This window comes from Girardinichthys multiradiatus, chromosome 22, assembly GCF_021462225.1.
Source record: "Girardinichthys multiradiatus isolate DD_20200921_A chromosome 22, DD_fGirMul_XY1, whole genome shotgun sequence".
Lineage (NCBI taxonomy): Eukaryota > Metazoa > Chordata > Actinopteri > Cyprinodontiformes > Goodeidae > Girardinichthys > Girardinichthys multiradiatus.
Window position 1 is genome coordinate 8,325,467 of NC_061814.1, and position 13,406 is coordinate 8,338,872.

Below are 13,406 nucleotides of genomic sequence, written 5' to 3' on the forward strand. Positions count from 1 at the left end.
AAGTTGACAGGGGTGTCCGCTGACACCAAATAGCTGTGGTTTAAAGTCTGTCCCCCTATCTCGGTTTTTAGGGGTGTGGTGTAAGGTAGGACCTGTTTAGCCCCAGAAAACCCCATGACAGTGGTAGTCCTTGTGGAGAGGGTGGTAGGAGGGGCTCGTTGAATAGTTGAGCATGTGGCCCCAGTGTCCACCAAAAAAGGAAACGTTTGTCCATACACTGTCATGGACAGTAAGGGGTCCTCAGTCCCTCTGTCTGGGGGGTTCTGTGGGGGCCCTCAGTAGTGGTCTGGCCCAAAGCTGGGTTCATCCCAGGCTGGCAGGTGAAGTGGAGGTTGCTGCTGTTGACCTCCACGTGGTGGACCACCCCGTCCTCAATACGGGCGTCGTCCTGGGCCTCCTCTGGGTCCATACCCACGTCCATATGCCTCAAGGTTGTACGGACATTCTCGGCTCCAATGACCCTGCTCCTCACAGTAGTAGCAAACGTCAGCACCCCCCCATCGCCTCGGTGGTCCTCCACGGAATCCATGGCCCCTTGGCCCACCCCTGCCCCTGAACCGGCCTGGTTGGGCATGATAAGGACCAGAGGTTGCAGACCTCGGTGCAATCGTGTCCTGATGGCCAGGAAAGGGAGGAGTCTGGGGGACCTGAGAAACCCCACCTTCATACATTATTTTGGGAGTTTTGTTGTCTTTCTTCTTTTCTCCTGCTTTGCTTTGGCTAACTGCATTTTTAGCAATTGGGTCTGCAGGGTCTTAAGTTCCTCCTCATCTTTCTTATGGTCCTCTCTTATTTTGGACAGGTGGTGAATCAGATGGCGATCCCAAGTTTCAGTGTCCGCTCCAAGCATGTCAGGATTGTCGTCCATACTGGCCTTCACCTGTTGGGGCAGTCCCTTAAGGACAGCATCTCTGAACCAGTCTCGCTGTGCCCCCTCATTAGCTGGGTTAGTTCCTGTCTGAGTTTGCCACATGGATTTGCACTGGTCCAGGTACTCCCTCGGGTTAATTTTAGGGTCCCACTCAAACTTAGGGATGGTGCGTCCCCTGGTTACAGGGTATGCTGTTCTCAATGCATCACCTGGCCAGTGGACATGCTGGGTGAAGAGGTCAGAATCCGGGGCTCCTGAGGTGTAAGCAGCAGTCTCAATCTCTCTACATGTGTGGTGTGGCATGCAACGTGCTGCTACTGCTCTATAATCTCCCAATCCTAGTGTGGTGCCTGTCGTCAGGGTGTCTAAAGTCTGGAGCCACACTGCTGCTCCTTCAGTTATGGGTGGCAGTTTGTCACAGAGAGCCGTAAAGTCGCCCAGAGAGAAAGGTTTATACCTACAGGGGGCTCCAGAGCCTTGTTGCTGTAAAAGGGGATAATTGGTTTTTGGGGCATAACTAAAGCCTTCTGGTTTAGCTGCAGCTTTGCGGGTTAAATGTTCCCTTAACTGTCCAACTGTCTGACTGCGTATTGGGGATCCGTCCTCAGGATGGTTGTGCTGCGGATCTGCTCTGTCTTCTCCATCTTCCTATGGTATGCTGTGGCTGTTTTTCTGCAGCTCTACAGCTGGGGTAGAGGGGTAACAAGGTGTGGGTGTGAGAAAAGGATTTGGACACAAAACACTATCTGGCCTCCAGGATCCACTTAGCAGTAAACCTACTGATCCCACCGGATTGGTCCCTGCTCCTTGTAAGCCAGAGCCTGGGCGTGGCCCCCGTGCCCCAGCCTTTGAAATTAGAGAATTAGAGATTTGTTTTGCTCAGGCTTCTTTGATGTTGTTCTTGTCTTTCACTTACCTCTCTGTCCTGAAAGGCTGCTCTTTCTGTGTCCAGAAATGACCCGGCAGATGCTGACATAGATAATCCGGAAGTTCTACTGACAGATTCATTCCCCCTTCTGGAATCTCTAAGCCATGCAGTACAAGTGTTCCATTTTCTACTTCCAATATGGGGTACAATCCACAAGGGGGCGGTATGGGCGCACCAGTGAGGGAGCTGCATGGGGAGGAGACTGTATATGTGGGCGGTTCCTCCGGGGTCGTCCCCTGAGCTGATTTTTACCCCTTCTTCTTGTCTCCTCCCCTGGGTTGTTTCCGCTGCATTGTGTGAATTCCTCCTTGGTAAATCAAAATCATGTCTCCCCAGAAGCGTTCCTCTTTTTCATATTTATGTATGTTTGTGTTCTACTTACTTTTGGACCAGACAGAAGCGTCATTCAACTTACCTTGTGCATCCTGTCTGTTTTTCTTCGCTGTGTTCATTTTCTTTCTAAACCAATCACCTAAATTCCATTTGTCCGTCAAATTAATTCCATCCGCCTTGTTGGAGTTGTCCTCCTAAACTCCTGCGTGTTCGTTTATTTGGTCAAAGCATCTTAATTCTGCACGAGAAAAACTAAACTTAAATGTCTAAGAAAACAAAACACGGACAAGAGGTTGAAGCTGATTCGGGGAAGAGATGCTGCATCTGCGTAGTCAGGAACACATCTGTTTTTCTCTCCCCTGCACCGTTCTTTTATTGAACACACATATTACAGGAAATATAAATTTTACATTTGTTGTGCGGCCCTTCTCAGTTTTCTCACACATTCTTTTGCTGAAGTATACATTTTACATTTTACATTTGTTATGCAGCCCTCTTTTGCTGAAGGTCAGTTTCTCACACATCTTCAGGAATCTTCAGGGAAAGGAGTTACCATGCCTCCCCAATCCACTGTCGTCTTCTCACGATACACACAGAAAACACCTGCAAGCTTTAACCTTGAATAATAAACACTAATTGTGTGACCACACTAGGAGCCATTGTTTAAGGATTTTTCTAACTCTCAAAAGCATAACTAAAAACTCCTAATAATAATCAATCTATAAGCAGCAATTCCAAATATATCTTAGCTTTAGCTACTAATGATAAGGCATTTATATTTCCACAGCCTTAATTGTTTATCTTACCTTTTTTTCGATTTTGTTTTTCATTTTATCACCGTCGTCCTTACCTCTCGTTTGGAGAACCAGTGCTTGCATGTTAGTTACTTGTGTGTTTAAATCTAACCATCCTGGTTTTTCCAGAAATTCCTGTTCCATGTTTTTTAAAATCCTGTGAAATTAATGTTCAATTCACGTTTCACAATATGCATTTAAAACCCGCTTATCACTGTATTGTCCTTTGTTAACAACACAGTGCTTTTATTCAATCCGCAATGGTGGGCCTGGCTTCCACCCAGACACACACACACACACAGTCAGTCAGTCAGCGTTCCTCACAGTCAATCCCGTTTAATATCAGCAAAAACACTTAACATTCACATTTATTCTATAATCCGCACCACAGATACTTATATCTAGTACTTTGTCTTTTATTTTACCCCAAATAATCATCCAGCTGAGTCGCACACACACACATTCCAGCTCGTACTTCCTCAATACAAAACAACTGTGTGTGACAGACACTCGCACACAGGAAATATGCAAAAATCCACTACAAGCCACTTCACCCTATATTTAATAAATGCATTTTATTTTCCCTCAAATAATCAAAAATCCAACCGCATTTTTAATTCAGAATGTGTGTTCAACGATTTAACATGGACTTCACTGCTCTTTGCTTGTGCAATTCCTCCGTGTGACCACTAGATGGGAGTCTAACCCTTCAAAGGATTTCTGAATGGACCTGTTTAAAAAATTCAAATGAAGTTATCTCAGGACTTTAACCTGTGTCAATACTTTGTGTTTTGCCAAAAACACGGGACTTAAACCCATCTTTTCTTACTGCTTCGTCAAACAATAAGTTGAGACGCCAACCGCAGCAATTAGGCCTGTAACCTTTAAGGACTTTAACCTTATTCAGCTTTAAATGAACTTTCAAGCTGCTTTATGTTGCCGACCCTGTCAGCAAATCTTATCTGACTCTATTTTAACACGTCCAGTTAAAATATAGTCAGAACTTTTACAGTTTTGCAGAGTAAAATGATATTCAGAATCCTCTGACACCCTGGTTAATTTAGCCTATACATAAATTAAATCGGCAGAATTTAATACAATAGGCTCTGCCTACCTTTTGATGAATTGTGGGCGCACAATAGGTGTCAGAAGATTCCGTCTATCACACTCTCTTGTTGTCCACATCGGGGGTCACCAAATTGTTGAAGTTCCCCTTTAAAGGGGCCTTCTGCGCGTTCGTTTATTCACCGTAACCTGGAGGAATTCACAACACATTAGAATAAATCACACTGAGACAGGTGTATGTCATTCAAAGTACCTGGACCAGGGGAAGCTCTCATGTGATCAGGACACAAACCGAGACGACTTCTGAGCTTCTCACTGGGCTCATGTCTTTTATTAAAACAAACATGAAAATGGGCAGCGCCCTGGATTACAATATTTTCTCACATGTAGTCACGTACACACTTTTCCGGCTTACCATATTTAGACAGTCATTGTCCTGCACCTGCACCATGTTTTCTACTGATATGAGAAGGGAATATTCTGCCTGTTAATCTTTTCACATCCCAACAGTTCTTAGTATTTTTCTGCTTCATCACACTCAAGGCCAAGTTTGTGCAATAACAATTCTGCAGGCCACACAATGGTTATGAACACAGGTTACACATTTTATTTCCCACACTGGTTATGAACATAATAATAATAATGATGCACACACATAATATATCTCCACAGGTCTGATCACCTATTCAATAAGCAGTGGATGTGTATTGACTGAGACAATGCTCGACACAGCTGCGGATGTCTACCTTAATTCAGTAAACAGTGACATGTCTGAGGACTTTATAACTTAAATTTTTTCAGTTTCTTGTGACGTTTAACATAAACCACACCTACAGGATACAACCTCTGGCTCCCACGTGGGATGAGGAGAAAACAGTTTTCTCTAAATCCTCAATAACTATTGCTCTAAGATCAAAAAAGAAAAGTATATGGTAACTAAAATTATCATCCATTTTACCAAATGGAGTCTCATGATTCCAAACAAAGTCTTTTAGCTGTAGAATCCATTTCTAATTTGGAAACAGCATACTGAGCACTCATAAAATTTTAGATAATTCCATGTTTGGCTTATTTTTTAACAATTTTTTCAGTTAATTTGTTTCTCTGTTTTTAGATTATGTCTACAAGTTGCTGTGCAGATTAGATTACTCAAACATTTGAGCAGAGGAAGAAACGTTCTGTATCTACTATTTTGTCTTTCTTGTTTTTTAGATGTAAAAACATCCATCTAAATAACCCCTGCGTTAAAACAAAATGAATTTACATTTCTGTTCTCGGTTCTCTCTTTTTATCAGAATTTTGTGTGACGTCCCTGCATTAACCTGAGTGACCTTTAATTTTATTAGAATTGTGTATGATGTGCCTGCATTAACCTGAGTGACATTTAAAGTGGACAAACTACATGTTTTTTTTTTTGTTTGTTTGATGTAAAAACATCTAAAAACATACAATTAGAAAGATTTGCTTCCTTGTGATGACAACATCCGGTTAATGACGATATCCAGTTACACCACCGGAAGTCCCGCCCTAGGATGTCCAGCCACCGGAAGTCCCACCCACCTGTCAAATTTTTAACACCTCAGAGAGAATTTAAGTACACCCTTTCGTCAAACGTTTTGACAGGTGGGCGGGACTTCCGGTGAGGGTGGGACTCCCGGTTGGTGCCATGTGGGGGGGCCATGTGGGCAGGAGGTCACGTGGTCAAACAGGGTGTGTGTCCAAGGGGGTGTAACCGTGGATGCTGATTGGTTGTCGTCATTAAGGGCGATACCTTAAATGAGCCAATTAAAACACAGGGGTGTGTTTAAGGGTGTTATTAATAATCTGTATGTTTTTCAAGCATTAATACATCTAAAAACAAAAGGACATGCATCCTTTTATATTTTAAAGGTATAATCAACTTAATGTTGACCTATCACATGAAATCCTAATAAATGAACTGTGTAACCTGACAGAACTGTAACTTCATTTTGCTTTACAGCAGGTCCTATTTGTTGAATATATGAGCCAGTCTAAATCAGTTCAAAATAGAAAAGACCTAAAAAAGTAAGTAAAAGATTGTGCTTCCCTACATCAATGGAACGAGAAAACCTTCAGCTTCTGCATCAACAGACTGGAAAGCAGGTGAAAGAGGTAAGATAACTTTTATTGTCTTCTGTTTTTACAGAATATTTAACCCCGGCCAAAAGACAGCGACTCTCTGCACTGCAAACCAGAGCAACGCTTGTGAGAGGTTTAATGAGCGGTACGTTTTAATTCATACATACTGAATTAATTTGAATTCCCCTTTTTTTTTTTTTTTGCAGCTTTAATGTGTTTATTTCAATATATATATATATATATACATATTTTTTTTTTGTTCATTCTCCTTACAGAGGTAACGTTGATGGTAGGACAGATTGGCTACAGAAACGGACAGCGCAGAAAGACAGTCTCTACAGCCTCACGGGATCTTCGTAATAAGGCCTCATCGTTAACGCTTCTGGCAGCATGTCAGATTCTGTTAAAGAAGCATTTTGGTGACATCAAGGTGATTTTAAACTGAACTGATCACTGTGTTTTGTTTTTTTTTTCTTTTCTTTAGGTTAGTTTTATTTATTTTTTTCTTATGTTCATAGAAATGGATAACCAAATCAGACTTGCCCTGGATGAAATAAGAAATTTAGTAAATGAACTTAACAAAATTCCCGTTAATGCAGAAGTAGCAGATAACATCGTTTTAAATGCATCTCCTGCTAACAGTGAAAATGTAATAAATGAAGATTAGCACGGTGACTTTTTAAACGTAATCAATCAGGCTCTTGAAGATTTAAATAGAGCACCGTCTCCACTCAGCTTTCAGCAAAATGATTCACCTGACAGTCATCAAAATCCTTCAACGTCACACGCCGCAGATCAGCACGGTGACTTTTTAAACGTAATCAATCAGGCTCTTGAAGATTTAAATAGAGCACCGTCTCCACTCAGCTTTCAGCAAAATGATTCACCTGACAGTCATCAAAATCCTTCAACGTCGCATGCCGCAGATCAGCACGGTGACTTTTTAAACGTAATCAATCAGGCTCTTGAAGATTTAAATAGAGCACCGTCTCCACTCAGCTTTCAGCAAAATGATTCACCTGACAGTCATCAAAATCCTTCTACGTCACACGCCGCAGATCAGCACGGGGGTCATTTCAATACGGAGGTAGCGGTTAGTTCTGATCAAATAGGGCGAGATCCTCCAGCGGTGGTTGAACGTGAACATTTTAATAACCATGAAATAAGGAGGCCTTTTACCATACCGCCACCCTGTCCAAGTAACGTTCCAGATTTAGCCGCATTCTATACAGACATCATGCGTATTATCATTGAATTAGCCGACGCTGCGAGATCGTTAAGCAGACGTAACGACGTTGTGCAGCTGGAATTAGTGGGTGAAAATCTCAATCGTCACATCACATTTACTGTTACAGATGATGGAAATATGATCCTGCCTGCTTTCGAAAACTTCCTCGACGATTTAGTACAATCGAATGCAAATATACCTGTAGATAATAACATGGAATTTGTTCTTCAGGTTGTTAATGACCCAGCAGGAGGTTCTAAGCGTAAAGCTGCAAGAACGTTAGACTGTGAACTGTTTAATAAGAAAATGCGTCATTTGTATATTATAAACAATACGGTAATCAGTTATGTTTTGCAATCAGCCTGACCCTGAGCTCACGGATCACCGTGCTGTAGAACAGGGGAGGAGATGGCAGCATCAGGCAGGCCTCGACGAGCAAACAGCAGTTACTTTTAGTGATATTGGTAAATTTGAAACCATTCTGAAGAGAAAAATTGTAGTGTTTCACAGAACCACGGGCTTTACTGCTCTGTGTAAATTTGAGACCAGTTTCCCTGATCGTTCAAACCCTGTGTTTTTGCTGTTATTTCAAGGTCATTACTATGGGATAAAAAATCTCAAAAGTTTTATGGGGTGCAGATATATCTGTAGTTACTGTTACACCAGCTATGAGAATGCAAACACACACCATTGTGAAGGTTATTGTCCAGTGTGTCGAACATATAAATGTATGCAAGAAATTAGCAATCCTGTAACCTGTGCAGGCTGTCAAAGAATCTGTCGCAGTTCCTTCGTCTCGAGGTCATATGGGAGCATGAGTGGACTGAAATGAAAAAAAACCACCCGGGGGTGATCAGCTTTCTTGAGAAAGTTAACGCACCCGAACCGTTATCACCCCGGGATGCTCTGTATGGTGGACGCACCTGCGCTATGAGACTGAGGTACACAGCGGGGCCGGGTGAAACTGTACACTATGTGGATTACACATCTCTGTACACTTATGTAAACGCCAACTGCGTTTTTCCCCTCGGTCACCCCACCATCATATGCAAAGATTTTGATAACCCCAGCAGCTACTTCGGTATAATCAAAGCTGTGGTCTACCCACCACGAGGCCTCTTTTTCCCCATTTTACCTTACAGAACTTCCCGAGGTAAACTTGTGTTCACTCTCTGCGGCACATGTGCTGAAATAAATAACCAGTCAGGTCCCTGCATGCATGGTGATGAGGACAGAGCAATAACGGGTGTGTGGGTGTAGAGTTTTGTAAAGCATTGCAGTGTGGTTATCGCCTTGCTAAAATCACAGAGGTGTGGCATTTTGAAAACAGCATTGACACAATCTTCAAAGGGTATATCAACACCTTCCTGAAGGGTAAGCAAGAGGCTTCAGGCTACCCATCTGAAGCAGTGGATCAGGAGAGCAAGTCAAAGTATGTAGCAGACTACAAACTCCACCAGGGTATCCAATTACACACAGGCAAAATCGAGGTGAACCCTGACAAAAGGCAGGTTGCAAAATTGTGTTTAAACAGTTTTTGGGGGAAATTTGCGCAAAGAAGTGATCTGTCTCAGACCACAGTCATCACTAACCCTGAAGAATTTTTCAGCTTCATGTTCTCGAGTAAATATAGAGTTAACTATTTTCATTTTTTAAACCCTGAAATGTGTGTGGTGCAGTGGAATTTCAGTAAACGTGTCATCTCTCCTCCAAGCAAGGCAAACAATGTGTTTATTGCTGCATTCACCACCGCTTACGCACGTTTAAAACTTCTCAGCAGCATGGAGCAATTGCAGGACAGATTGATTTATATTGACACGGACAGTTTGATTTAAGTGACAAAAGGTGATGAAACTCCTTTGGAGCTTGGAAATTATCTGGGGGATCTTACTGATGAGCTAGATGGTGACAGCATTTCGGAGTTTGCATTGACAGGACCCAGGAGTTATGCATACCAGACCAAAAACCGTAAAAAAGTAGTGATACGTGCCAAAGACATCACTCAGACGCATGAATGCAGCGAGAAGGTCAATTTTGACAGCATCAAAGGGCTGGTCGAGGGTTACTTACAGGGGTCAACTGATGGTATCATTGAAATTCCTCAGCACACGATCGGGAGGGATAAAAAGAGATTCCGTTTGACAAACGTAACATTTCTTAAAAGGTTTCGATTGGTCTAAGATAAGAGACTTCTTTTTTCTGACGGGACAACTCTGCCTTTTGGTTATTAGAGCTTAAGAAGAAGAAGAAAAAATAAATAAAAAGTCACATTCACATGTACCCTGCCTCTCGCCCATAGACTGCTGGAGATAGGCACCAGCTCCCCCGCGACCCACTATGGAATAAGCGGTAGAAAATGACTGACATTCACATGGATTTACAGGAGATTGATTTTGATCCTAGATTTAGAGCGCCGTTCTCATGTTGGACCCAGCGGCTGCGGGAAAACTTTCTTTGTAAAAAGTATTTTGCAAAATTGTAATCATGTCATGGATGTTGTTCCAGAAAATATTGTATGGATTTACACTTCTTTTCAACCCATATATGCTGAATTGCAGAAGATGAATAAACTTGCTGATGAACCATGGGCTGACAGTTTCAGTGGAGATTCTTAATGTAGTGAATAAGAACTAAACAATTGTTTCCATTTATGAAAAAGTAAGATTTGCCAAATGTCATAACTTGAACATTTGCATTCTAACTCAAGAGATTTTTAAGACTTTGTAGTTTTGGAGGAAGTTTGTTCTCTCAAACCAAGCATCACTCTTTAAATGAACCCAACTATGTTTTTCATTGCTTTAGGGTAGTCCAAATGTAAAGCATATGACAGTCCAAACAAGAGGACTGGCTCCGACGTCTTCTTCTACGCCGGTCATCCCACAATCTTCCCTGCTTCATTCATCTCGTCCATGGATTCTCTCCAGAGTTTTCTTCTTTACTCAGCTCCTCCGGGAGTTCGCCTCCAATTCTGCCACATCAGGATTTCCTCTTCTCGCTCCGACAATGTTCAACTCGCTCCTGGCTCCTCCCACTGACATTCAGCATTGCAACGCTCATCCTGGCTCAACTGATTTACAGCACCTTCCTGGTTTAAGTGTTTTAACTGCATTACTGCTGCAGCAAAATAACAAACTCTTACTAAACAATCCATGTACTGTCTATATTAGTAAGTTCATTTAATGGACGTAGCTCTTACCTCCAGCAAATCTTGGCTGGCTGTAACTCATAACTCCATCATTTCTGCCAGTCATGTTCCATATCCAGTCCTCATGCCCTGTCTCATTTAAAATTTTCAGGTCTTCCACCGTCTCTGTCCATCAGCCTATTTTTACCCTACTCCGATTATTCCTCTCTCTTTCCTCTTTCGCAATTTGCCAAACACTGTTGTCTCTCAGGTCTATCACTTTCTACTTTCAAACCTTATTTCTTCGCCTGGAAAACTTTGAGAAATTTTCAGCATTGGTTTACATTCAGTCCTAGCTTCATCACTCATTGCTGGAACTTCATCATTTTAAGTCACCCTACAGCTGCAGCTCTTTTAGCAGCCATCAAGTTTCATTGAAAGATCATCTTTTTGAGCCCACTCTGAGCCTTTTCTCTCATTACGCATTAACTTCTCCTCAAATACATCTCAAAACATTGTATACCACAATGTGCATAATTCACCAGGTCGCTCCTTTATTTCTCGCCCTCTGAATCTGGTTAATTCCGTCCCCTTTCTGCTAGATTTGGTTTCTTTAGACAAGTTTGCCGCTCTGACCTGTTTTTCTGGTCCGCTGTTCTGCAGAACCGGAATGGTATATCTTTCCTTTATTATGACGTTGTCATGTCAGCAGACTCCATTCAGTTTTGCACGGATGCAGCTTCGTCCGTGGGTTTTGGGGGATTTCTTCAGGGTCCATGGTTCGCTGCCATGTGGCCACTTTCTTTCCCCAATCCGAACCATCAGCCATTATGAGATAATCTCCATCTCTATTGCATGCTGCGCCTGGGGCAACTAATGGAAGGAACGCATAGCTGCTTTATGCCACAATGCAGCCGTAGTCTAAGTAAATAAAGGCCGCTCCTCTTCTAAGTCAATCATGCCAGATACCACCTTGAAGACCTGATAGTCGACTAAATTCATCCCTCATTCCTCTATTCCAATCAGCTAATTATTATTGTAATTCAGGCTTGGCTCCCTCCGCTCAAGTCTGATTCCTTCAATTAGCAAACCTTTTCAAATGTTTGCATCGCTCATAATACTCCTCTTTACCCTGTTTGCATTCCTACCTTCTTAGCCTTTATTACTTATTGCTTCGATGTCCGGCATCTCAAATTCCCTTATTTTAAGAGTTTATTAGCCAGCATTAACTTCTCTTCTAAGGGCCACTTTTTGAACCCATTCCAAGCCTTTTCTCAAATCATTCCATTTAACTTTTACTCTAAGGTCTATAAAATCATAGCATTCCTAAGCCAGATCCGAGGAGACTTATCACTCCTCCCATCTTAAAAGTTCTTCTCCTAGTGTTCCGTTCAGGCCCTTCTTCATCTCACTTAAAATTTTTTCTTTCCAGCGCCTGGCTTTTAGCTTTTATAGCTTCCTTAGAGTAGGGGAATTTACTACCCCATTAAGCTCATCTGATTCTGCTAGAGTCCTAACTACTCCTCATCCAAAGTTCTATCCTGATTATTTTAAATGTATGTTAAACATTCTAAAAGAAAGGTCGTTGTTTTTATCTTCATTGCTCGTTTTAACGGTCCATCCTGCCCTTTTCATGTCATGCTAAATTCGCCATCAAACAGCACAAACTCGTTTCGAATCGGGGCAGTCACTTCAGCTGCCTCACCAGGTGTTTCGATTTCTTCACTCAAACAACTCAGCCGCTGGTCTCCTCAGCGTTCTCTTTGTATTTCTGTCCTGACCTCCAATCTGTCTTATCCACTCAACGATTTATCAGTTCTTGGGTAACAACTCTCACAATTACTGGTGGTGGTCGGCCTTATCCAATCCTTTCCACTCCTCCTCAGCCAATAGTCTCCCAGAGCATCACTTTTAAAGACCCTCTGCATGGAAAACACCGCTCTTCTGCTGTGCTTCGACCCTCCTCCACCCCTTCTCCACCATGGGATCCCAACTCCTTCCATACCAAGGCCTACACCACCACCAGGATCGGATCCCAGGGGGGGGGAGACGTACCTAATCATAATCCTAAGATGTTTATTCAAACCTACTTCATCCTCAGCGTTTATGTCTCCCTCAGGGGTCCGAACGCCAAATAAATAATCTTTCATTAATAAATTCTTTAACCGTCTTCTTGTTGTTTCTCCTTTATGTGAGTCTTTCCAGGTTGAATTAAGTTAATACTGCTAAGTTTCATCATCTACACTTACCTCTACTCATTTACACATTTCTTAATCCATGCTAAATTTTATGATGGGTTTATTTCTCTCCATTGATTACTGGGAGCACATTTATTTATGTATTTTTTTGTCTTTTGCAACAACCAATCATAGCTCTTTGAAGACAGTGTCTGACCTAGCAACGGGGTCAACCATGCCTTCTCACTAAGATAGGAATTTATGTGGTCTCCTCGCTCAGAGTCGCTCTCAGCAGCTAATTGAATCACTCTTAACCATTATCTCCTCGGGAGGAATTTTTAGGCTAAGAGAGGAGCTCTCTGAGAGGACTCAGAGAATCTTTGAGAATATGGGCCCTGGTCTTTAAAAATGAATGCATTTGTGCTCCATCATCTGTCAAAAATGGACTCGAACCAAATCTCACATGGGTGACAGAGGAGGGCTCTCTGTTTTATTATGTTTTTATTTCATTGTTTGATGCCAGTTTCAGAAGTAAATCAAAGTACTTTGCAATTTTACCAGTCTGATCTGAGAGATGGTTGTATGTGAAAATCCCAGAAAATAAGCAGTCTGAAATACCCAGACCATTCCTTTTCTTCACCATTCTAATTCTTGGTTTGGACTTCAGTGATTTGTCCATCGCACATCAAGATGCCTAAATTCATTAGGTTTGCTGTATAGTTATTGGCTTATTTTGTAGTCATGTGAACAACAAAGGTGTCCAATAAATGATGAGTGAGTGTATAT